Genomic DNA, 27,865 nt, shown 5'->3' with positions numbered 1-27,865 from the left:
CTACATCATTTTCATTGACAATATTCAGTGATTTGCCCAGGCATAACATACATTATTGATACAAGCTTTAAAGACATCTAATGGCCCTTTTCCCCAGACGGATGTGCAAACGGCAGATAGTGAAAATAGATGATGCAATGTTAAAAGTGTCAAACAACTATTCAGGGATGTAATTGCCTCTTCCTGCACCCCAGTCGTTCCTACTGGGAGTACAGTCGTTGTATGTGTGCCAAATGGCAGTCTATTCCCTACATAGTGCACCACTAACCTATGGGCCCTGGTCAAAAGTAGTGCGCTATGTAAGGAATAGGATGACATTTGGGACGTGGCCATTAAAAGCTTCCTCCCCCTCTCCCAACTCTTCAGGAGCATCCCGAGTCGCTCTTTTTCCCCACACTACTTCACATAATTGAAAAGCATCTGCTGCACGATAAAAGACGCCATCGTCGCCAAATTAGCGCCATATTCAAAAAGATCTGAAAAGCCGCTGAGCGTTTAGAATGGCGCCTTCAAGAGCATCAACGGCTCAATCATCCTGTGTGTGTTTTTGTTTTCCCTGTTGTCAACTCTAAAAAGATGCCAAAGTGAAGGTTGTGTCTTTTTCCCCCTTCCATGTTCATTATAGTAGATGAAGTAGCAGATTCTTATCTTATCTTATCTTATCTTATCTTACTATAACACTATCTTTGAGTGAAGTGAGGATTACATCATTGGAACTTCCAGCTCAGCTCAAGGTGACACAGAGGCAGATAGTTATGACTCAACAACTCCCACTGCGATCAAGTTGATCCTGTATTGTCTTGCACCAGCCAGTCAGTCAACCAGCCAGCCAGCCAGCCAGCCAGCCAGCCAGCCAGCCAGCCAGCCAGCCAGCCAGCCAGCCAGCCAGCCAGCCAGCCAGCCGACCTGGGAGTGGGTAGGTATGCAGGCAGTGCGACTGGAGCCATGACCCGGGTCGGGTGCTTCTAGGCTGGGCTGAAGTGCTGCCGTAGCCCCAGTGAGGACATCTGTCAGCAGCACCAACACCAGGCCAGATCCATACTGCTGCAGCTGCCTGCTTCTGAAGATTGACCCCCCCCCCTCCCCCCTGAGTTGAATCCTCTCCACCATCATCAAAGACAGAGAGAGAAGAGAGAAACAGAGAGAGAGAGAGAGAGAGAGAGAGAGAGAGAGAGAGAGAGAGAGAGAGAAGAGAGAGAGAGAGAGAGAGAGAGAGAGAAACAGAGAGAGAGAAACAGAGAGAGAGAAACAGAGAGACAGAGAGAGAGAGAGAGAGAGACAAAGAGAGAGAGAGAGAGAGAGAGAGAGAGAGAGAGAGAGAGAGAGATAGAGAGAGAGAGAGAGAGAAAGAGAGTTATAGGGACAGGGACATAACTCTTGTAACACATTTGACAGAGGATGCTGTTAAGTCAAGGAGCTTGAAACGGTATCTTCAGCTCTTGTATCGAGTGACATCCTGGCAGGGCTACAAGAAGCGCTCACTCTCCTGGTTGGGAGGGGAGGAGGAATCAGTGCTCCAGAGTAAGACTCCTGCTTCACACCTGCCTTCACACTGACTCCAGATCAGATCACCGAAGGAATGGAACACAGACATAGAACGTTTTTAAACTAACAAAATATATGACGTAGAATCAGATTTGCAACTTCCTGTTTACAATATCCTTACATTAGCATTGGGTTTGGTGTGGCCAGAGCCAAATTGAGACGCCAGATCTGCCTCTTTACACTGTAAAAGCATGAGTTATGTGGACAATTTCTCTTCAAAACTGGTTTTAGTACGCTATCCATTAAGGTGGTGTAGCAATGGCGTAGAGAAGTCAGAAATAATTTAGATTTGCATCTTTACATTACTGTTAGGTATAGGCGGGTATTCTTGCAATAACTCTCGTAAATTCATCGTAGTGCAAAGAGCCCCTACCTGTGTGTAAAAAGGCTCATAAGTATACATCCTCGCACATTACTGAATGGTAGACATAACATTTCATAACGTAAACAATACTAGAGAATCGGAATTGTGTTTCACCATTCTTTGAATTGTTCTAGTGAAGTGCACTTTCCAGCACATAATGAGAGTCATTTATGTGAGTTATAAAAACATAACCTCTCCAGGCACCAGACGCCTAGATGTTTTTTAAATTTGTATTTAAGGACACACAAATAAATTCTTTGTGATTTTATACCAATGTATTTTTATATTCCTTCATATACAGTACTCTCCCCCTCTGAGAATGCATGGCAATGGGTTCAGATGAGGCATTGGAATTGTAACTCAATCGGGGAGGGTTTTTTAGAGTGCCTGGATCAAAAAAAGTTTGCAACCAGTGACCTCATGTCACCATTTGAGTAATCACTTACTGAGTCACACAACAAGCCATTTTCAATTAAGAATAGTGCAATAAAGTACTGAAAATGTAAATATTTTGTTTACATCATTTTGGAATACCATACAAACAAAACAAAAAAAACATTTTGACACGTTTCTCAGGTTCTAGGATGAATACGGCTCTCAGCTAATTGAGTTTAAAAAATCAACCCGGCAAAACACATCCTGTGTTCAAAGGTTCGAGCTAGAGAAAACGAGGCACGGTCTTCTGTGTACAACTTCACAGCGGTCCCTTCATCTTCTGTGTCAGCCAACTGTATTTAGGAAATCACAAGACAGTGTGTCTGACAGTGTGCAGGCAGGAGCAGTCCTGTAATTCCTCTTGATACCTGTACATTAGGGCTGCTTCTACTCAGAGGGAGAAATCAAATGGAGATTCCCCCGCCCCAAAAAAATCCAACTCATGAAAAGTCATATGAGTATGTAGGTAGATTTCTTGTCAAAATGAATGAGATCATTCAAAACTTTGACAGAAATCTACGGTATCTCCATATGTCAAGCCCGTGTTTAAGACTAGGCTGGGGATTTCAGCCCAGAAACTCAGGACACATTAGAAAATAGGATATTCTCTACTAGTTGTTGCAATCTCACCCATTGAATTACAATAAATGGATTAGCATAATACCAAACTACAAAGGAGGCAATGACACACTGGATTATCATTGAGTCATACAGTAAACTGATATCAGGTTATTACCACAGTGTAAATGACACATCCAGTAAGGCTTTGCTTAGGATGTTGACAATCTCGACACAAAAGGTTTGTTCGGCTAGCGTTCGTCACTCACTTAGACAAAAATGGACCGTCTCTTCGTTATGGGATAGCGGCTGTTTTGTGGACTCACAGAAAGAATCATTGTTTTGATTCTGAATACATGAATAAAAAAGACGTAACAGCCTGGATCCCAAATGGCACCCTATTCCCTATGTAGTGCATTACTTTTGACCAGGGCAGTTGTGCCCAATACAGGTATTAGGGTGTCATTTGGGACTCAATCTTCCTGGGTCTACTAAAGACTGTAGACAGACAAGTAAACAAGCCTGGTCCCGTGTTAGACCTCAAACAGCAAAAAAATCCCTAGAAATGATGAAGGACAAACAACGTAACGTGCTGCCACGCAGATAACCCAGACAACGTTTTACCCGCACGGTGTATACTTAATACACTATTTCCAAGCAGTTGCCTTTTTTTTTAAAGAGCAGACGCAGGCTAGATGACCTGAGATTGAGAAACCACATGTGAAGGGAAAAGCATCGAAACAGAGTATCGTGTTTACCTTATAACATATCTGGTAATCCCCCGTCCTCCTCCCCTCCTTCTCCCCCCCCCATCAACTAGCAATTATATCCAGTTAGAGATTACGTGTGCTGCTCTGTTGCACCTCTGTCTTCTTCACAGGAACCCACCGAGTCAACTTGGACTGACGATAATAATAACGGTCGGCTGTGTTTTTAGCCATTCATTTGATAAAGTGCCTTTCACCTTTTAGCTTTAATTATGCCCAGACATGCCAGAGGGAGGGGTGAGTGGAGGAGGGGAGGAGGGGGTGAGGGGTGGAAGAGAGAGAATCAGATGGTAGGAAGCAAGAGCTGTGTGTCAGTCTTAGAGGATCGAAAGGGCTAAGGGGAGGGGGGGGGGGGGGGGGGAGAAGAAGAGAACGTCTTGAAGCGTCTATTTTTTTTGTTTTTCGAGACAGATATATCCTGTTGACGGAAAGGGCCGTGGTTCATAACAGAGCATGTCTGCTAGCAACAGCTTAGCTGGTCCACTGAGGTCTCTGTCCACGCGTCTTATGGGGGTTTCTTTAAAGGAGATGACTAAAGCAGTCTCTCCCGAAAAGCAGAAAAAATATGTTTATTTTGATGACCCCGCTTGACACTGTGGCGCTGCCTTCGACTTACAAAAACACGCTACTCCAAGGGTTGACTTTCAGACAGCCAGGCAGAGAGAGATATGTGAGAGCCTCCATTATCCACATGGATGACATTTCAAAATGTAACAATCTATCTTTTTTTTGTGTGTTTAAATTTCTTCTTTTAAATTTCTTGCACAGTCTGACCGTGTGTTATAGGAGTGACACTTGGTTGACAGGGTTTTCTTGAGGAAATGTCTAACTGCATCCCAAATGGCACCTTATGTGCACTACACTGTATAGTAGGGCTGTCACAATAACCGCACAACTGTGTAACTGATGTTTATGGATGAAGAACTTCATGAAAATGAAATAACCGGGGGGTTTTGTGTATGTGTGTGTGTGTGTGTGTGTGTGTGTGTGTGTGTGTGTGTGTGTGTGTGTGTGTGTGTGTGGGGGGGGGGGGTTAATGAACAGCTGGCTGAAAACGGGACCGCCGGGCATTAGTGTGGTTGGGTTCGCTTCGTGGTAACATGGACTCTTAATAACCGGATAAAAGTTAGTTACTCATTACTGAAACAAAGCAAGGTGTTGTAGCAAACGAGCACACGTTGAAAGGCGTGGCAAGGTGCAGCCGCAGCACACAGAAATATAATATATGGCAGCACTTGCAGTCAGGAACGGAGGAGAGGAAAGAATGTGTGTCTAATTATTATTATAATCATTTTTTTTTGCTAATCTAACGATTATTACGGAGACAGCAGTCATTTGGCGGGCCAATTATCATCATCCAAAATTCCATGACTGTGGTTGGTGCCGTTTAAGATGAGGGAGGACAAAAAAATGTTTTATGAGCATGGCCTTACTTCTATTACAGCACATTGAATGACTCTCATTCAAATTCCATACAACCAGCTCAATGTAACATCAATAGGTTTATGCTACTACATGATACTCAAATTTTCCCTATACCCATCATGAGGTTGCTACAATCTAGCCTATGAATGAAAGTTTACAATGTAGGTGCACAGGTCCGAGAGAAATTTCAGTGATCAAGGTGACAGACACAATCAATGCCGCCTTGCACCCTCTTGCCTGCCTGTAGCTGATCTAGGGTGTAATCATTAGTCCAACACTTGCAAAGAGAGTTTCTATTGGACAAATTCAGGTGTGTTTATCCCTGTTTTGTTCCGTTTCCTTCTGTTTAAGACATGTTTTTCAGCAGAATCGGCGGAATGAATACACCCCTGATCACACGCAAACACAGTTCACTTTCATATCAGCCACATACAACCAGCATGATCACTTTGCTCGTGAATTTTGTCTCTCATCTATGCGATCTCATCCTCTCACCTTCTCCCTTCACTTGTGGACTTCAGTGCACAACACATTAGCTGTCTGTGACCAGCCGAAAAACTTTTCCAAGCCAAACCTTCATATCATAACGTCATTGTCAACATAGCCACTAGAGCTAACGCGTTAGTAAAATTGCTACAATCATGCAGTATAGTGTACAGTCAGCAGCAAGCAGTTTAGCAGTTATGCCGGCAGCCCCAGGTGGCAATACATTTGTAAAAACCAAAACCTTACCTTGACTTGAAAGAGTTCCAGTGTTGGAAAGCCATAGTCAGCTAGCTAACATAGCATCTCCCTCTGTTTGAGCTGGGTGTTTGAGTAGGCTAAACTAGCTAGCTGCATTCCATAGCTAAGGAATTGAAGTGAAATAAAATACAACAAAATATAGCTATCTCTCTCTCTCTCTCTCTCTCTCGCTTCTCCTTCATTTGTGAAGAAATTACTTTGTTCAAAACTGTTCAATCGTTGTCTTTCGTTCACTTTGAGTCAACTACTCACAACATTTTATGCACTTCAGTGCTAGCTAGCTGTAGCTTATGCTTTCAGTACTAGATTCATTCTCTGATTCTTTGATTGAGTGGACAACATGTCAGTTCATGCTGCAAGAGCTCGGATAGGTTAGAGGACGTCCTCTGGAAGTTGTCATAACTACTGTGCAAGTCTATGGAAGGGGATGAGAAGCACGAACCTCCAAGGTTTTGTATTGAAGTCAATGTACCAAGAGGAGGACAGGAACTAGCTGTCCTCCGGCTAAATCATGATGCTACCCTACAGAGTGCTGTTGAGGCTAGTGTAGACCTTAATTTAAAACAGTGTGTTTTAATGAATTATTTCGTGACGTGAATATATTTAGTATAGTTATATCTAAAAAGGATAACTTTTTTAATGTTTCACTATTTAAAAAAAAAAAAAATTCACTGAGGAGGATGCTCCTCCCCTTCCTCCTATGAGGAGCCTCCACTGGTCACAGCCCTATTACCTACTAGCCCTGATACAATCATGCTATTTTGTCTGTTTTTTGCATTATTTGTAATTTGTTTTGTACATAATGTTGCTGCTACCGTCTCCTATGACCGAAAAGAGCTCCTAAACATCAGAACTGGGATTGCTCAAACTGGACGCGAGGGATATACTGTTGACACCCGACCAGGCCCCGATCCCCATGATTCACTGGAGAAGGAAACGGCAATTCCGAGGCAAAAGATCAGGTTGCCTTGTGAGGACCAGGCGACGAGTGGCTAATCTGCCCTTGTCCTCCGTTCTGCTAGCTAACATTTAATCACTATTAAATAAATGGGACAAAATGAAAGCATGTATATCCTACCAACGGGACATAAAAAAACTGTAATATTTTATGCTTCACCGAGTCGTGGATGAATGACGACATTAAGATCATAGAGGGTTATACACCATATTGGCAAGACAGAACAGAAGCCTCTGGTAAGACACGTGGAGGGGGCCTATGCATTTATGTAAACAACAGTTGGTGCACGATATCTAAGGAATTCTCAAAGTTTTGCTCGCCTGAGGTGGAGTATCTTATGATAAGCTGCGGACCTCACTATTTACCCAGAGAGTTTTCATCTGCTTTTTCGTAGCTGTCTATATACCACCACAGAGCGAGGTTGGAACTAAAACCGCACTAAATGAGTTGTATTCCGCCCTAAGCAAACAGGAAACGCTCATCCAGAGGTGGATTTCCAAGGTGACTTTAATGCAGCGAAACTGAAATCAGTTTTACCAAATTTTTTACCAAACAGAAGCCATAGATTACAGGCAACATTCTCACTGAGCTAAAGGGTAGAGCTGCCACTTTCAAGGAGCGGGACTCTAACCCGGAAGCTTATAAGATATCCCGCTATGCCCTCTGACGAACCATCAAACAGGCAACGTGTCAATACAGGACTAAGATCAAATCGTACTACACCGGCTCCAACGCTCGTCGGATGTGGCAGGGCTTGCAAACTATTACAGACTACAAAGGAAGCACAGCCGAGAGCTGCCCAGTGACAGGAGCCTACCAGACGAGCTAAATAACTTCAATGCTCGCTTCGAGGCAAGTAACACTGAAACATGCATGAGAGCATCAACTGTTCCGGATGACTGTGTGATCACACTCTCCGAAGCCGATGAGAGTAAGACCTTTAAACAGGTCAACATTCACAAGGCTGCTGGGCCAGACGGATTACCAGGACATGTACTCAACTGGCAAGTGTCTTCACTGACATTTTCAACCTCTCCCTGTCTGAGTCTGTAATACCAACATGTTTCAAGCAGACCACCATAGTCCCTGTGCCCAAGAACGCTAAGGTAACCTGCCTAAATGACGACTGACCCATAGCACTCACATCTTTAGCCATGAATTGCTTTGAAAGGCTGGTCATGGCTCACATCAACACCATTATCCCAGAAACCCTAGACCCACTCAAATTTGCATACCGCACCAATAGATCCACAAATGATGCAATATCTATTGATGTCCACCCTGCCCTTTCCCACCTTGACAAAAGGAACACCTATGTGAGAATGCTATTCGTTGACTACAGCTCAGTGTTCAACACCATAGTGCCCTCAAAACTCATCACAAAGCTAAGGACCCTGGGACTAAAAATCTCCCTCTGCAAGTGGATCCTAGACTTCCTGACGGGCCGCCCCCAGGTGGTAAGGGTAGGTAACAATACATCCGCCACGCTGATCCTCAACACGTGGGCCCCTCAAGGGTGAGTGCTCAGTCCGCTCCTGTACTCCCTGTTCACTCATGACTGCACGGCCAGGCACAACTCCAACACCATCATTAAGTTAGCTGATGACACAACAGTGGTAGGCAACGATGAGATAGCCTATAGGGAGGAGGTCAGAGACCTGACCATGTGGTGCAAGAAAAACAACCTCTCCCTCAACGTGATCAAGACAAAGGAGATGATTGTGGACCTCAGGAAATTGAGGGCCGAGCATGCCCCCATTCTCATCGGGCTGTAGTGGAGCAGGTTGAGAGCATCAAGTTCCTTGGCGTCCACATCACCAACAAACGAACATGGTCCAAGCACACAAAGACAGTCGTGAAGAGGGCACGACAAAACCTATTCCCCCTCAGGAGACTGAAAAGATTTGGCATTGGTCCTCAGATCCTCAAAAGGTTTTACAGCTGCATTATCGAGAGCATCCAGACGGTTTTCATCACTACCTGGTACGGCAACTGTTCAGCCTCGGACTGCAAGGCACTACAGAGGGTAGTGCGTACGGCCCAGTACATCACCGGGGCCAAGCTTCCTGCCATCCAGGACCTCTATATCAGGTGGTGTCAGAGGAAGGCCCTAAAAATTGTCAAAGACTCCAGCCACCCTAGTCATAGACTGTTCTCTCTGCTACCGCACGGCAAGAGGTACTGGAGCACCAAGTCTAGGACCAAAAGGCTCCTTAACAGCTTCTTCTTCTATGATCTATGCACAGCCACTTTAACAACCCTACCTGCATGTACATAATTATCTCAATAAAATCTATCCCAGTGCCCCCTGCACATTGACACATTGACTCTGTACCAGTACCCCCTGTATATAGCTATTGTTGTTCACTTGCAGCTCTTTAATTATTTGTTTTTCTTATCTCTTACTTTTTTCTTACTTTTTTTTGTTGTTGTTATTTTCTTAAAACTGTATTATTGGTTAAAGGGCTGGTAGGTAAGCATTTCACTATAATACAACACCTGTTGTATTCGGCGCATGTGACAAATAAAATGTGATTTGATTTTTTGCTTTGATACTCTATAGGGAATAGGGTGCCATTTGGAATGCACTCATTGTGTAGAAGTGTGGTATTTCAGAGAATGTGTTCACCTGCGTAAGTCCTCGGGCTCTGTAAGCAAGCTGAGCACCTCTGCTTCATACTGTTGGCATACATGTGAGTGTCATGTTCAATGTGAAATATCACATTTTGTAGATGACAACACACGCCCACAGGTACGAGGAGGTGGGAAGAGGTGAAAGAGAGAATGTGCGTGTGTTTACTTGGTGAAAAAGTAACACCTCTGTCTGGCAGAGAGCATGATTATGAGAACTGAAAATAGGAAAGAAAGAAACACCAAAATGGCTTCACATTTTTCCTGACTACTTATGGGGCTTATAGACAATCTGGAATTCCTCCTGACCCTGCCTTTGTTTAGTAATAGGAAATACGGGGCTTTGGAGAATGGGATCAGTTTGCGGTGGTCAGATCAGTGTGTGTGTGTATGTGTGTGTGTGTGTGTGTGTGTGTGTGTGTGTGTGTGTGTGTGTGTGTGTGTGTGTGTGTGTGTGTGTGTTGATTCTACCATGATTTTTTTTTCATACAGCCTGTTATTGGTAATGGGGAGAGTTTAGCATGTCTTGGGGGTATGTCTGACCTTTGTGCATCTGTAACTTTCTCACTCATCGTTATTCATGACTCCTTCATGAATGTCCGTAATCATGGTAGAATCCACATTAATGTAGAAGGGTTCAGAGACATATTCTATTCTTATTTAGAATGAAAGTGACTCCACAAAATAATCCAAAATACAACAAAAACTGCAACTGCATCCAACAAGTTTGTAGAGTCACAAGTGAGATGTAGTCATTCCGTGCTAGGAATATAGGACCAAACACTAAACTTTTCACCAAATGTAATACAATAGTGAATTTGTCCAAATACTTATGACACCTTCAAATGGAGGGACTAGATATATAAAAAAAACTGCTTTAATTTCTATATGGTAAAACAGATATGCATGAAAATACCCTCAAATAAAAGGTTACATTCTGTACTGTAGCCTCAAATCCAAAATGATGGAGTACAGAGGCAGATCAAAAGTTTAAACTTTCTTGTCCAAATAAATACGTAGGGTAGTGTATGTGTGCTATGTGCGTGTGTGTGTGTGTGTGTTTGTGTGTGTGCTTGTGCGTGCGTATGTGCGTGTGTGTGTGTGTGTGTGTGTGTGTGTGTGTGCGTCTGTATGGCTGGCTGGCTGCTTGTGTTCATGTGTGTTGTGAACATTTGTATGAATGAAAATGTATCATTCTGCGACAACCCTCCAATACAAATGTCACATATACATACACATCTCACACATATCTGATATTTATCCTGCACTCCTACACTACAGTGGCATAAGTTAGCAAATAAGGCACATTTTCAGGAGGAGGTAGCTTTTAATATGCTTAGGGAATTGTAATCTTTACTTTTAATACGCTTCTGACCTTCTTGCGTCTGCAGTCTATAATGGGAAAGTCTGGCGGTGAGTTAGATTGACAGAATGCAGTGTCTTAGGGAGGTAAAGCCTTGTCCCACCGCCGGTCGCTTGACCCTGCTAAATCACCATGCGCCTGCATGAGAAATGTTTCATCTAACAAATTGGTTCCTGCTTTTTTTTACTCTTTCATTTCACCAATCCGTATTCGGGACTGGAAGGTGATGTCATCGTCTTGTCCTTTTAAGAGTGACTGTGGACCATATATTTTGAGAGGAGAGCGAGAGCAGGGAGAAGGTAACGTAATGATCTCTTCCTCCTCTGCTCCAGCCAAATCACATTGTGCCCCTTTCCTCTCAAATTCAAGTGTCCCCACAGAAGACATGATGGAGATGGTTTAGCTACGTATCTCTGTGTGTTTGGACTTCGATATAATTTATACAACGGAATTGTTGTTGAATACTTGTTTCTGATTGGCTTGAAGGGCATTTTAGACTGTGCATTATTTCCCCTATAACACACAGTATATTTGCACGGTAGAATTCAATGGCTATAGTTCATTCTTACATGGTCTATGTTTGAGTGTCAAGGCTCAGGAGAAGACCCAAATGCAGACAGTTTCGAAGTAACAAAAGTGCATTACTCAAACAGGGGGCAGGCAAACGACAGGTCAAGGGCAGGCAGAGGTCAGTAATCCAGGGTGGTATGGCAAGGTACAGAATGACAGGCAGATTCGGGGTCAGGGCAGGCAGAATGGTCAAAACAGGGAAAGGTAGAAAACAGGATCTAGAGACAGATAGGGGCACGGGAAAAACGCTGGTAGGCTTGACGAAACAAAACGAACTGGCAACAGACAAACAGAGGACACAAGTATAAATACACTGGGGATAATGGGGAAGATGGGCGACACCTGGGGGGGGGGGGGGGGGGGGGGGTGGAGACAAGCACAAAGAAAGGTGAAACAGATCAGGGTGTGACATTGAGCTAGTTTAGAAACCAGAAGTTGAATTGAAAACATTATTGGCATTGTCGAATTCAATTTTCATAACAGATAGCTAGGACTGATGGTCTGTGTGTTTGGTTACCACGCAACTACTGTAGCTATCTAGTAAACTTGCAAGCTACTGTAGTGGATGAACATTTTCTTTTTCTCCTCAATTTTGTGATTACGATCTTGTCTCATCGCTGTGACTCACCAACGGGCTTGGGAGAGGCGAAGGTCATGCGTCCTTCGAAACATGACCCGCCAAACCATGCTTCTTAACACCTGCTCACTTAACCAGGAAGCTGCACCAATGTGTCAGAGGAAACACCATTCAACTGATGACCGAAGTCAGCCTGCAGCCACCCGGCACGCCACAAGGAGTCGCTAGAGCGCAATGAGCCAAGTAAAGCCCCCCCGGCCAAACCCTCCCCTAACATGGACGACGCTGGGCCACTTGTGCACAGCCTTATGGGTCTCCTGGTAACGGGCGGTAATGACATAGGCTGGGATCGAACCCCAGGCTGCAGGGACACCGCAACACTGCGATGCAGTGCTTTAGACCGCTGCACCACTCGAGAGACCTGATGAACACATTTCTACCGGCCAATCTATGCGGCCAATCTATGCGTTCTCTGGAAAATAATGCAACTCCATGGAAGGTCAGCTCCACGTCGTTCATTATTTTCCACAGAACGTATAGCCCCCCGTTGTTTGTCTCTGTGGACGGTTTGTCCTCTGACAAGTCAGTGGTATGTTTCGGTGTTCATCAAGGTTTTGTTTTAGGACCATAATTGTTTTCACTATAAATTCTAACTCTTGGTGATGTCAATGTCAACTTTCACTGCGATGACACACAGCTGTACATTTCGATGAAACATGGTGAAGCCCCAAAATTGCTTACCCTGGAAGCCTGTGTTTCAGACATAAGGAAGTGGATGGCGGCAAATGTTTTACTTTTAAACTCGGACAAAACAGAGATGCTAATTCTAGGTCCCAAGAAACAAAGAGATCTGCTGTTTGATCTGTCAATAAATATTGATGATTGACTATCCATGTGAGAGACACAGATTATGTCTCAACCTTTAAGTCTTTACTGAAGACTCATTTCATCAGTAGGTCCTATGATTGAGTGTAGTCTGGCCAAGGGGTGCGAAGGTGAACAGCAAGGCACTGGAGTGACAAAACGCCCTTGCGGTCTCAGCCTGGCCGGCTCCCCTCTCTCCACTGGAATTCTTTGCCTTTGACCCTACTACGGGCGCTGAATCACTGGCTTACTAGTGCTCTTCCTTGCCGTTCCTAGGAGGGGTGCGTCACATCGTGCCAGGCTTTTTTCCGCTATACTTGACTTGAGTGGGTTGAGTCACTGATATGATCTTCCTGATCTTCCTGATCGAGAACATCCTGACTGGTTGCATCACTGCCTGGTATGGCAACTGCTCGGCCTCCGACTGCAAGGCACTACAGAGGATAGTGCGTACGTCCCGGTACATCACTGGGGCCAAGCTTCCTGCCATCCAGGACCTCTATATCAGGGGGTGTCAGAGGAAGGCCCTAAAAGGTGTCAAAGACTCCAGACACCCTAGTCACAGACTGTTCTCTCTGCTATCGCATGGTAAGAGGTACCGGAGCGGCAAGTCTATGTCCAAGAGGCTTCTAAACAGCTTCTACCACCAAGCCATAAGACTTCTGAACTGCTAATCAAATGGCTACCCAGGTGTGTGTGTGTGTGTCCATCCCCCACCTCCTCTTTTACTCTGCTGCTAAACTCTGGTTATTATCTATGCATTGTCACTTTAACTCTACCTACATGTTATCTCAACTACCTCTACCTACATGTACATATTACCTCAACTACCTAACCTGTGCCGCCACACAATGACTCTGTACTGGTACCCCCTGTACATAGCCTCGCTACTATTATTTTACTGCTGCTCTTAACTATTAGTTATTTTAAAAAATTTACTGACCAATTTTTTACTTATTATTATTTACTTAATTTTTTTAACTGCATTGTTGGTTTTGCGCCCCCTCGGGTTTGTGCGGTGGAGGAGATCTTTGTGGGCTATACTCAGCCTTGTCTCAGGGTAATAAGTAGGTGGTCTGTTGATATCCCTCTAGTGGTGTGGGGCCTGTGCTTTGGCAAAGTGGGTGGGGTTATATCCTGCCTGGTTGGCCCTGCCCGGTGGTAGTTTCCCCCAACCCCACATGTCTCAGCCTCCAGTATCTATGCTGCAATAGTCTATGTGCCGGGGGACTAGGGTCAGTCTGTCCTATCTCGTGTCCTGTGTGATCTTAAGCATGCTCCCTCTACCTCTCCCATCTTTCTCTCTCCCCTCCCGGAGGACCTGAGCCCTAGGACCATGCCTCAGGACTACCTGACCTGTTCACTGGACGTGCTACCTTGTCCCGCAGACCAGCTGTTTGAGACCCTCCCTCTCCCTCTCCCTCACCCTATCCCTCTCCCTCTCCCTCTCTCTCGCTCTCACTCTCTCCCTCCCTCTCTCCATCTCTGCTGTCTCAACCTCTGAATGCTTGGCTATGAAAAGCCAAGGTGCTGACTGGTTGCACCCTCTACAACCACTGCAATTATTATTTAACCCTGCTGGTCATCTATGAATGTTTGAGCATCTTGAAGAACAATCTGGCCTTAATGGCCTTGTACTCTTATAAATCTCAACCCGGCACAGCCAGAAGAGGCCACCCCACAGAGCCTGGTTCCTCTCTAGGTTTCTTCCTAGGTTCCTGCCTTTTTAGGGAGATTTTCCTAGCCACTGTGCTTTTACATCTGCATTGCTTGCTGTTTGGGGTTTTAGGCTGGGCTTCTGTATAAGCACTTTGTGACATCTGCTGATGTAAAAAGAGCTTTATAAATATTATTGATTTGATTAGATACAGGAAGCAGTCAATTTAGCGCTGGTCGTTTATTTACTTGATGCCCTTGCCTGGAATGTCCTAAATGAAGGTGAACTATCCATAGCAGCACGTTGCACACTCACATACACACACATGCATGCGTGCATGCACAATCATGCACACAAATGCATGCACGCACGCACGCACACAAACACACACCGTCCTTCGCAACCTCTATGGTCACAATCCTATCCAGGTATATACGCTATCAACGTACTGAGGAGCCAGTGTGTTTCAAATTGTTTTAGTGCAATTTGTGGGTTTGTTGGTGGTAGAGTGGTGTTTTTTGTGTTGTGGTAGTGTTGAGCGCACAGCTTCCCTATGGATCAACGCATCTCTATGGTGCTCCTGAGCATTCCAGGTCCGTCCTTCCTGTCGCTCCCCTTGTATGGCGCTGATTGACAAGCGTCCGCTCCTCTCAGCCACGTAATCAATCTGCTAATTGGTGTCGGAGGGTCGGTTGCTGTTGAAGCGTCCCCAGTCTTTCATTGCCTAATTAATCTTTGTCACCACTGAGGAGAAGGAGAAGGAGTTAGGAACAGGTTTTTTTCTCTCTTCTCTTGCCCTCTCTCTTTCTCTCCCCTCTCTCCCTCTCTCTCCCTCTCTCTCTGGCTCTCTCTTTTCGTGCTTTGTCATGACTCTCCTCAGAGACGAGTATGTTATTCCCTTCATGGTTTATGCATGTTACTGTGCAGGGTTCATTGTGTCTGGCAGGCAGAGTCTTTGCGGGGAAGGTAAATGTTAGGCTTGCTGTTTCCATTAGTAACAGACGGGCCTGGAGGAAACAGAGAGGTCAACCTGCCAGGCCTTAGTTCACTCCGTTCACCTATTTGCGTCCCAAATGGCACCCTATTCCCTATATAGTAATAGGGAACAGGGTGCCATTTGAGATGCACAGTTTCTAATTTCACAGATAGTATCCATATGCTGTCGTTACAGTTCCCCTCATAGTGTCATGACTATCCATAGCAGTGCATTGAAATGTCCCATTTACAGCTACACCTTCAAAATTAATCTTTGTCTTGTGGAGCCGTGGTGATGGGAAGAAATCACATGCCCGTCTCCCAAATGGCATCCTATTCCCTATTTAGTGCACTATCTTTGACCAGGACCCATAGGCCTCTTGTCAAAGGTAGTACACTATATAGGCAACTGGGAGCCATTTGGCACGCAAGCTATGCATACTCTTTGATGGCAGGGGCCCTGGAAACAGCCCACTCCACTTCTTCACCTCGTGATTATTTCACTGGCTTCACCGCCTAAGGTGCCAATCAGTTGCTGATTGGATGTCAAAGACCTGCAGGAATTTCAATAGACCCTGGGCACAGTCAGCACTGTGCTGCGTAGAACACGAGGAGTGACATCAACAGCCTCTTTTACACCATCTATACATTTCTATACGTATAAAAATATGCAACATATTTCACTCTATTCTCTATTGCACAGTTTAAGATCATAATGAAGTCAAAGGAGTGTGTCCATCTAATTCAGCACATTTCTCCAATCTCATGGCTTGGCCCCCCAGTGCCCCCTGTTGGCCCCCCACTCATCTGTTGCCTCCATGGACCTAGTTTAACTTACTCTAAATGATGAAATCCACTTTGATTAGAGAATAAAAGAAAACATTGCAATTGCACATTTTTACAGATTGTGGTTTTCACAAGAACAAACATAAAAGCAGGAGGAGACTCCCCTCCCCTCTCTTTCTCTCTCTCTCTCTCTGAGAGGGATGCAGGTTGATTCAGGAGTGAGCTGAGGTGTTCTGAGGAGAGTGATCATCATGAGAAACAGCGAGGGCGAAGGTCCAATCCTACCTGCTCGCTCCCTCACTATCCCCCTCCCTCGACAACAACACCGGTTGCAATTCTCACCCATTGACCACAGACCCATTCAAGTTATTCAGTCCTTTTTATCTACTAAATTTTTCCCCCCCTGTGAGCAATCTTTGCTCCATAAGGGCTTGAACTGCTGCGTCAGCCTGCCGACTGTGAGCTCAGAATGCATTTCTCAGTGCTTTTGACAGCAGCCATTACTACCACAACCTGCCCAGGAGGACACATCGGGCTAGGACTGCGTCCTAAACGGCACCATATTTACTATTCCCTATGTAGTGCACTCGTTTTGACCAGAGCCCTATATGAGCCTTCGTCAAAAGAAGTGCACCATATTAGTGAATAGGGTGGCATTTCGGACGCAGTCTAGGACATTATGCAACGGAACCTTTTCAGGTTAATGTCATGTTAATAGAACAAAAAAATGTACTGTATATGTATATGTGGCCTGATTTGACGTTATTGCTTGTGCAAGTCCGTTTTTTTTTTTCAGTGCAAGTAAGTGCAAGTAAGGCTCTTAACATAGTTTGGGGATCAGAAACTAGCTTAGGAATCTTATAGTCATTATAATCCTAACGTTATAAATGTAATGCCCAATTCTCAACATGTCCGTTCAAAGCATGTCCACTGAACGTGTTGAGATCTCCATTATCCCCGAGACAGTGTTCACGAATGAAAAATCGCAGAGATTCAGTGGGAGAAGTTAATATGTCTCAGATTCACTGTGGAGTATATATAATGGCCATTCCTACAGCAGTGATGACAGTAATACAATGACAAACAAATAATGATGTGTGAAAATGGATGGAAATTAGACATAAGTAAGTAATACTATTTTAGGGAGCTGTTGGTGCCCGGTGACGTGAACTAAGGTCATAAAGGTCATCAAACCTATTTGTCAAAGGAAGTCAAGGTGGTTGGAGGCTCACATCAAAGTTCCCTGGGAGGAGATACAAATTGCCTGTGACTCCCAAGGATCATGTTGAATGCTAGTCAGTTGGATGGTCTCTACAGTCACATATAATTGGCCTGTCTGTATAGCGCCACTTCCTGTCCGCCTGCACATCGTCGTGGCGCATGTTATTTTAGAGATGTGTTCTGTCCAGCTCCACTCTGACCACTCAAATGTATCAAATACCCATACCTCTCTTAAAGTACTCTACAACAGGGCCTGGTGGCGCAGTGGTTAAGGGCGCTGTACTGCAGCGCCAGCTGTGCCATCAGAGTCCCTGGGTTCGCGCTCTGTCGTAACCGGCCGCGACCGGGAGGTCCGTGGGGCGACGCACAATTGGCCTAGCGTCGTCCGGGTTAGGGAGGGATTGGTCGGTAGGGATCTCCTTGTCTCATCGCGCACCAGCGACTCCTGTGGCGGGCCGGGCGCAGTGCGCGCCAGCCAAGGTTGCCAGGTGCACGGTGTAGCCTCCGACACATTGGTGCGGCTGGCTTCCGGGTTGGATACGCGCTGTGTTAAGAAGCAGTACGGCTGGTTGGGTTGTGTATCGGAGGACGCATGACATTCAGCCTTTGTCTCTCCCGAGCCCGTACGGGAGTTGTAGCAATGAGACAAGATAGTAGCTACTACAACAATTGGATACCACGAAATTGGGGAGAAAAAAGGGAGAAAATAAATAAAAATAAAAATACAAATAAAATAAAAAGTACTCTACAACAATTAGAAATGGTATTCATTTCCATTATCTTTTTAACTTAAACTGTAAAAGTCCAAGTCACTAAATGAACTAAGGAGTGGTGTCTTAAACACGAGCAGTAGTCACACTAACTTGACTACATTGAGTCAAACAAACTCAATTCCTCAATGTGTCTCTCTTGACTAACAAGGAGTTGTTGATGTATAAAGTACTGAGAAAACTCTGTCAAATCAGTTGTGCTTAGCCATAGACATTAAAACCAGTATTTAGTGATAGCGCTGACGTCTTCCACGTCTTCCTATGGAAAACTCCCGACGGCATTTGAAGCCGAAAGTATTTCAATTTGAAGTGCAATTTGAAGTGCACCATTTTTCTGAATGGGTCTGAATGGCACCAAAATAATCGCTAAGGATCATGGTGAAAGTGGCCGTAACTAGCAAAAGATCACGGTCGATATAGTTGTTTTCATCCTGCCTGAGAGAGTCAACCTTAATGTCTGTGGAGCCTCCTCGTAGCCTGTCGGCCCTTTGATTGGTCTGTGTCAGCACGTGGTCCTGTGTGGCAACAAATGCATTAGTCAGAATGGATCACTATTTCATTAAATATCTTGATTTGTAGCGAACAATAAAATAATTCACTGTGGGGATCTAACTTAATAGTAATAAACCAATTTTAGAGCTCAAAGCGGCCGCCCCCCCATCCGAAAAAAATTGGCCGTTCTGGCGGTCGTAATTTACATAGGCTTTCCAGGGGAGACCAGGGCTTTTGGCACCGCTAGGTTGCTACGCAGGAGCCGACCAGCAGAGCTTGTGACTTCACGCTCCTGCCCGGACACTGTGGCATGCGCTTATCAGTGAGTGTCATGTCTGTTCCCAGCCCAGTTCACAAAGGCAGAGATGTAGGTCAAACCGAGTCCAGCTAGATCTAAATGTGATGAGAGGTACAGTATAGTGCCCAGGATCACAATCATTCAAGTGAAATGCTAAGAGTTCACACATTTTTTGTGTGTTTGAAATTGCAAGAATCCCTCTCCTCGACTCCGAGGCATTCGAGGCAGTGAATTCAACACATTTTTGATCGCCGATGTCCAGTCTGGTCAGGAGCATACTCTATAATGTAGCGAGTAGGTGAGTTTTTACACACTTTCCTGTCAGTTTTTAGGGAGCTTCGCAAGCAGAGGAAGTCTGACGGGTCAGTCCCAACTGTAGCACCGCCGGAAACTGGACTCTCTCAATCCACATCGCAGAAGTTTCACGGAAGATCCGTGTTATAGCGTTACTGAAATGTAAAGACAATGTTCCCGCGTTCACGGAGACTGCATTCATCCCCCAGAAATTGCATTTGCCTTTTACGCAGCACTTACTTTGTATGAGTAACAAAAAACATAGCCAATGTATGAGAAATATGTGATTCTCCTTAACCAACATAGCAATGTTCCCGAAACCTTTAGGGCCCACTAGGGGGAACGTTCTGTGCTCTCTGGGGCTAGAGCACCGTTGGTGTGTGAATTGCTTAGCTTCTCAACAAACCTTCACATTATACAGTCCTTTTCAATGACTCGACATTGTCGACACTAGCAATTACAGTTCATACGGAAACCCTATGATTATCGTAATGATGACGTGTCTTCACAAAGATGGCGTAACTCATGTGATGTGTTTTAATGGGTTTTAATGGTCCACTGCATCGGAAAGGCCTCAATCCCTTTCCTCAAACAGGTAGCATCTGTCTAGTCCCCCTGTGATCTGGGTCTTTTTATAGACTTTACTACCCACAGTAGCCTACAGAAGCAGGTGCACAAAGCTTTAAACCTAACCCCCCCCCCCCTCCTCCTCCTCCTCCTTACCTGATGAAGCACCTACCTGCTGCAAGGCTGTAAAGATAAAGGGCGGGGTGTTTTCCCACCTGCACAAAGAGACCTGAGATAAGCACAACTTCCGCTGTTCCTGTCAGTCGCGGAGCACACTACTGTTTCTCCCGGAGTAGTTACACACCATGCTTCACCATCTCACTATTCCAATTGACTGTACGTCTGATTTGTAGAATCATTTAAGATTTATAGCGCTGGCGGTCGTGTCCTTTATTGGCTTGATCGCGAAGTACGTCTTTATGACAACTGCCTGAAATATATTGATGTTTGGAACTCCTAGATCTACGTGATGTGTTAAAACATGTCTCCCAGCTAACAATTCTAGGAAGAGAGAACGTTTTTGTTATGTGACCCGCAATGTTCCACGGATGTTTGAGGGTCCCGTCTTCCGTTGGTTATGGGAAAATTCTATATCTGTTTGCAAAAGCCTCTTGAGAAGCTTTTTTTTTTTTACCATGTTTTAGCGTTAAGAGTTAGGGACACGCTCCCTTAATGTCAAACATAACTTACCCAGAACATGGTTATTATGTTCTCATGACATCCAATATTAATGTTCTAAACGTGTTTCATGGGACCTTGCAAGAACATGAATGTGTCCAGTTTTATGAGGGTGAGGAGAACATTCCATCAACGTTACACCAAATGTATTAAAAAACTGTTTTAAGGGATGTCCCTGGAACAAGCTGGGAACTAGACAAAAACCTCCAGCGGACCATGACAGAACGTCCAATGTTTTAAATGTTATTTGGACACAGGAATGTTCTTGCAACGTTCCCATGAAACATGTCTAGAACATTGATATTGAATAGTCTGAGAACACGGTAACCATGTTCTGGGTCAGTTCTGTTTGACATTAAGAGCCCTATTCAATCTGTAGTGCTGAAGATCCGCTTTGTAGCGCGATGGACAATTAAAGGCAATGTTCCCATGGTCGCGGAAACTCCATTCACGGTTAACACTGCATTCACGGTACGTCACGGGAAAAAGCTGCATTCAAAAGCTGGAAACAATCCTTGCACTCCACAGGAACATCCATATGAAAACGTTATGTAATGACCTAATGAGACTCTTAAGGGAACGTTCTCTAAAGTTTGTTGTTAGCTGGGATTAACAGACATATTCTAAACTTCTGAAACAATGTTCGCATTTGTTTTTTGAACCTTTGAAATGCATTTTATTTTTTCAGTGTGGGCTTGTTTTCCAGCCGCCACAGGATTAGTAGCGGCTTACTGAGTTTTACTGCCAGACTTTAGTCGTCAGGAAGGAAGGAGGGACTCCTTCTTGCTCGTTGGACTATGATCCCAGCAGGCTTGAGTGTCAAAGAATTGGTATGGTTTCACTTGGAGGTAGAGGAAGAGGACTCAGAGTCAACATCACAAATGGCACCCTATTCCCTTTATAGTGCATTACTTTCGACTAGGGCCTATAGGGCAAGTCTGTCTCGCCGGTCAAAAGTAGCGCACTACATAGGAAATAGGGTGCCATTTAGGAGAGTACCAGAGAATTGGAGTCAGACACTGTCTGGTGAGACAGATAACGAGGACAACGTGATTACATCACAGAAGGGAATGGACGATCAATGGCGGCAGCCTGCGATCGATAGCCATGCTCTTTAGGTTGGAGCCGCTGTAGCTGGGCTTTGTCTACTCCACAGCAGTTTATCCCGGGCACTAATCTAACACGCCAATTTTATATCTCTACTAACAGCACTATAATTCACAGACAGAGCGAGTGAGAGAGAGGCCCCCAGAGGAGAGAAACAGATAGAGATGGAGCGGCAGAGATAGAGACAGAGGCAGATTTTCTCGGCTCCTTTCGTAAAGGTGGTATTATCGGTGTGGTATGTGAGGTGTGGACTTGCAATGTGAAGGACACACCTAGAAGAGCTGGTGCAAGTCCATCTGTCTGTCTATCTATCTGTCTGTCTGTCATTCCAGCGATAGCGTCGATTTGAGTATGTCCTCTTCCCTGAAATCAGTTTGTGGACCTGAAAAAAAACACATATTTTTAACAGGGGCCTGATTGGTTATTGTCAAAGTAGTCATGTGTTGTTTGAAGTGTCGACGAGGCTTCAGAGCTGAAAGTCTGGGAAAGGGAAGGTGAGCCTGAAGGTCTGAGCTTGATCTCCATGCTAACACACCGTGCGCATCCCAAATTGCACCCTATTCCCTTTTGGGTTCACTACTTCTGACCAGAGCCTGTCCCTGGCAATTCCCAGCCTTACCTCACACTATTCCCATTATAGTGCACTACTTTTGACCAGAGCCTGTCCCTGGCAATTCCCAGCCTTACCTCACACTATTCCCATTATAGTGCACTACTTTTGACAAGCGCGCGTCAAAAGTAGTGCACAACATAGGGAATAGGGTGCCATTTGGAGAGACACGACAACACGGCAACAACACACAGACACGACAACAACAGAAGTGATAAGACTGAGCCTTTGTTAAGGTGTCTTGTTTGCAAGGGAGATTATATTTTTCTGGGAGATGGTGATGGGGGGTGAGGAAGAGAGGTGAGGGGGGTGAGGTGGAGAGGTGGGGGGGGGGGGGGTGAGGAATGACTGGCAGGGGGTCACTAAGAAGGTGTGACTCAGAGGTGCAGCACCGGCCGATGTCTAATCAGCTCGCTACTATCCAGGCTCATCCTCCAGAGCGCCGTTTGACATATCCCTTCGACGCCGCTCACAACTCTGCTCTCCTCACCTTGGTTCTCCAGTCTCCTCCACGCTGGGCTGGTCTCTCAGCATGCTTCCCAAATGGCACCCTATCCCCTACATAGCACGCTACTTTTGACCAAAAGGGCTCTGGTCAAAAGTAGTGCGCTATATAGTGAACAAGGGTGCCATTTGGAATGCAATCTCAGTCTAAGCCCCACTACCTGTCTGCCTGCCTGCCACACTCTATTGACATAACCCACTCCGCTATCAGTCACTCGCCTCATTAGCTTCTGTTTTGCTGTTTTTCTGAAAGCTAGTCTAAGCGCACACGCTCACAAACACACGCACACTCAGAGAACTCACAGTTCTTCCCAGGAGTCAGTTTGACGGTTTTGCCGTTTTGGAGGTTGATTGTGAACTCTGTAGACGACTCTCACTCCTGGTGTGATGTCCATGAAGAGAAATGATCATCAAAGTCGCTAGCTGGTTAGGTAGACTGAACTGTGCCTGTGTCCGTTGTAATGGTATGAGGTAGTTGTCTACTTTTGACTCGTTTGTTTTATGATGTCTAAGCAGACGTTACAAATATGCAACCTGTGACTCATGAAGTTAATGGTTACTTTACCTTTGGTTAATATCATAATCAATTAGGAAATAGGCACCGACTGTATCTTCAGAGAGCATGAGCAGTACTTTGGAATCAATCCAGGACAACATTTCCTCCAAGCTTACTTCTGACAAAGAACCAACGAAGTGAGAATCTGATGCATTGCTGCTCCAAGGACAGAAATCATTCACTTAGATGGGAAAGAGCAGATACCATAATAACTAGCAGATACTGGCGTGGTTAGTGTGGTTGGCATGAGGAAGCGCAGTAGCCTGTTCCTGTGGCATAATTAAGCAACATTGGCGTTTGCAAGGCTCTTGGGTTAATTTATAGTCTCTATTTGATAGGCCTGAGGTGAAATGGCACACACTTGAAGGACTCGGGATCATTACACAGATAGTATCTGTGTCCTCAGGTTTCTAAAAAAAAAAACGCAGATTGATCAGATCATGCCGAAGCAGAGTTTTCTCACCATAAACATTGACCTTGCATATCCAGATTTGTCACGCCAACGCAATTATCATTTGTTTGTTGTCTGTTGCTGAAATGGCCATTATAGTTTCACAACAGAAGAGGGCCTTGATTTCATGCACATGAGTCACTGTGTTTTTGCCCTTTGTTTCTAGGTACGATTTCAGTACATTTAAACCCATATGGGTGACAAACCACTCGTATCACAGAAACACAGGATCTATTTAGCCGTCCTCTCAAACAATCTATAATTTGGCATTTGTGTGACTACCAGGGAAGGAAATAGGACCGATGTTACACACGGAATGTGATATGTCAACAGAAGTGGCATGAGATTCTCTCCTAATCAAGCATTATCCCTAACCATGCTCCTCCACCCCTCCCCTGCGCGTTGGGTTCACCCTACTCCGTAGTTCAAAGTGGTTTTGCCTGTCTAGCCTTGGCGCTTAATGTTTAAGTATTGGGAGCGGCTGCAGGGAGCAAATAAAACATCTTTACAGACTCTGTGACACACCGAGAGCTACAATCCCAGGTACTGTTGTTGCGCAATCTCCGTTGTAACTCAAAATGAAATGCCTTCAGGACATATCAATCCTTTCAATACAAATCACGACCAATGTCCTCTAAAAAGCGGGGATTGTACTGTCTTAAGTGATTCAAAGATAGGAAGATCGTTCCACCTGGGGAAAGGTTGTGGGATAACTGGCGTAAGTGTGCCAGTTTCACCTATTGCAGATTGTCAAAGGTTCGGGCCAGGATGAAAGCCCTCAAGCCCTGAATCGGGACACCTGCCATTTGAAACGATCAACCTTGTCCTTGGTGATGGTTTTCTATTGGGTCGAATAAAGGAACCTCCTTTAACCGAACGAAAAAGAGAACTAGCTGGCACAGGGTGTGTGTGTGTGTGTGCGTGATCACTCTGCAGCGTTAATCCATCAAAACCTCAGACAGAAGGAGGACTTAGAACAGTCATGGAAGGACTTAGACCAGCAAAAGCTCTGTTCAGCCCCTTTCATTCTACCTCGCCACATGCTTGGTTAACACTGTGTTGTGCAAAATTAGCCACCTGTTTAGCTTTTTCAGATCAGAGGCAAATCGAGATCCTCCATGCCGGCTCAAACTGGTGAGGGGAACATGCTCAAACAAAATCAAATCAAATCAAATCAAATGTATTTATATAGCCCTTCGTACATCAGCTGATATCTCAAAGTGCTGTACAGAAACCCAGCCTAAAACCCCAAACAGCAAGCAATGCAGGTGTAGAAGCACGGTGGCTAGGAAAAACTCCCTAGAAAGGCCAAAACCTAGGAAGAAACCTAGAGAGGAACCAGGCTATGTGGGGTGGCCAGTCCTCTTCTGGCTGTGCCGGGTGGAGATTATAACAAAACATGGTCAAGATGTTCAAATGTTCATAAATGACCAGCATGGTCGAATAATAATAAGGCAGAATAGTTGAAACTGGAGCAGCAGCACAGTCAGGTGGACTGGGGACAGCAAGGAGTCATCATGTCAGGTATTCCTGGGGCATGGTCCTAGGGCTCAGGTCCTCCGAGAGAGAGAAAGAAAGAGAGAATTAGAGAGAGCATATGTGGGATGGCCAGTCCTCTTCTGGCTGTGCCGGGTGGAGATTATAACAGAACATGGCCAAGATGTTCAAATGTTCATAAATGACCAGCATAGTCGAATAATAATAAGGCAGAACAGTTGAAACTGGAGCAGCAGCACAGCCAGGTGGACTGGGGACAGCAAGGAGTCATCATGTCAGGTAGTCCTGGGGCATGGTCCTAGGGCTCAGGTCCTCCGAGAGAGAGAAAGAGAGAAGGAGAGAATTAGAGAACGCACACTTAGATTCACACAGGACACCGAATAGGACAGGAGAAGTACTCCAGATATAACAAACTGACCCTAGCCCCCCGACACATAAACTACTGCAGCATAAATACTGGAGGCTGAGACAGGAAGGGTCAGAAGACACTGTGGCCCACTCCGAGGACACCCCCGGACAGGGCCAAACAGGAAGGATATAACCCCACCCACTTTGCCAAAGCACAGCCCCCACACCACTAGAGGGATATCTTCAACCACCAACTTACCATCCTGAGACAAGGCTGAGTATAGCCCACAAAGACCTCCGCCACGGCACAACCCAAGGGGGGGGGGGGGGCGCCAACCCAGACAGGATGACCACATCAGTGACTCAACCCACTCAGGTGACGCACCCCCTCCAGGGACGGCATGAGAGAGCCCCAGTAAAGCCAGTTCCTCAGCCCCTGTAATAGGGTTAGAGGCAACCAATGAGTGCTCAGGGATCTGGTCAAAAGTAATGCACTATGTAGAGAATAGGTTGCTATATAGGACATACACATAGTCACCTGGAAGGGAGATGTATGGAGATGGCCATGGAGAGAAATGATGAGTCATCCATCTCACCGTGGATTATCCATCACACCGTGGATTATCCATCACATGCAACAGGCTCAGCGGCACTACGCAATTCATAATGCCCTCAATCCCCCTTTAATGATTTCATCAAACAACTCTTATTGTTGCTGTGCCACTCCTGGTAGCAGTTAGCATGGCTCTCTCCTACTGCTCTGCTGTCCCTGGTGACTATGTTCTACTATTTATGAGTGCTTTCTCTAAATGGACTAGTCTCTACCACTGTATAAACATTATGCTGTTGAGATTCTGCTCCCAGTGTTCAGATCATCCAGATATCGCACATCCCCTCCCCCACCATTTTATTTAACTAGGGAAGTCAGTTAAGAACAAATTCTTATTTTCAATGACAGCCAGTTATCAGTGGGTTAACTGCCTCGTTCTGGGGAAGAACAACAGATATTTACCTTGTCAGCTCGGGGATTTGATCAAGCAACCTTTCGGTTACTAGTCCAACACTCTAACCACTGGGCTACCTGTCGCCCCACCCTCTGTTCAGGGCCTCAAAGTAGGGTGAAGTTGCCCATAAATGCTGATCTTGGGTCAGTTTTGCATTTCCCCCACTAATAGGTAAGGATTCGGGAGGGGAAGCTGATCCTAGATCTGTACCTAGGGGAAACTTCACCCCGGAGGCTATGGCTGTGTCAATGCTGGAGAAGAGATGCTTGGCTGGGCTGTGTTCTTATTGTCAGCTGTGCTTCCAGTGGACTGGTTGGTTCCCTCTGAGCCCAGGCAGCAGCACAGCCTCCTAGTCGTCTGTACAGGTTGCATTATTCATGGCCTCCAGTCTGCATTATTTACATTGCTTACCATTTTTACATTTCACACATTTAGTTACCAATTTACAGGGAGGCCTTTTTCTCTTCTCCTCGTGTGATTGAGGTAATGTACCCAGTTGGTTCGTTGGTACAAGACATTATGGCATCAGCCACCAGGGCGAATGTGGTGGTGGGTTGGTGGAGTCTGAGGGTGAGGGCTCCACCTGCCTCACCAGTCCCCACCACACCGCGCGTCAGTCCCTGTGATTTTGAGGCGCCTGGGTGGCATCACTGGCATGTCTGTCTGGGTCTACATCTCAGAGTAGTGATACCTGAACTCCTGTTCACTGCCTGTGACCTCAGCTTTAACACTGCCCTTGGTTCTGGAACGTCTCCTGCAGCTGTAGGCTAGTCCTCCCTGTGTTTACTCAGGACTTCCATGTTGACGGCTGCTGAAATGTGCCTACTGCCGAGACAACTGAGATTCTCCTGTCACTCTGGAAACAAAGAACATAGAGGCATTTCAAGGGTGTGTGCACAGCTATACGTGGATAATCAAGTTATTTTTCTTGTACTCTGAACAGAGGGGAACTCTCGGTTTGGCCTGACGCTCTGCTAGCTTAACTGGTCATCTTTTGGCAAGGGCTTCATTGTATTCCTGTGCACATTAAGTGAGATGTAGCATCACCTGCCCTAAGCTGGCATGAGCCTGGCATGGGCCACAGACACAGGGTTGGCAGTGCTGGAGGTCAGCCAGGGCAGGTTTAAGTTAGACCTAACCCGTCTCTCCTATGGAGGCAGGATCTCCCCCGCTCTCGTGCCACATACAAAGAGAGGTTAATCATAACTATTAATATTTCTGCATGATCACTATGATATGGAATACCAAT

The sequence above is a fragment of the Oncorhynchus clarkii genome, chromosome 15 (genome assembly GCF_045791955.1).
Source record: "Oncorhynchus clarkii lewisi isolate Uvic-CL-2024 chromosome 15, UVic_Ocla_1.0, whole genome shotgun sequence".
Taxonomy (NCBI): Eukaryota; Metazoa; Chordata; class Actinopteri; order Salmoniformes; family Salmonidae; genus Oncorhynchus; species Oncorhynchus clarkii.
This window is presented reverse-complemented; position numbering follows the sequence as displayed.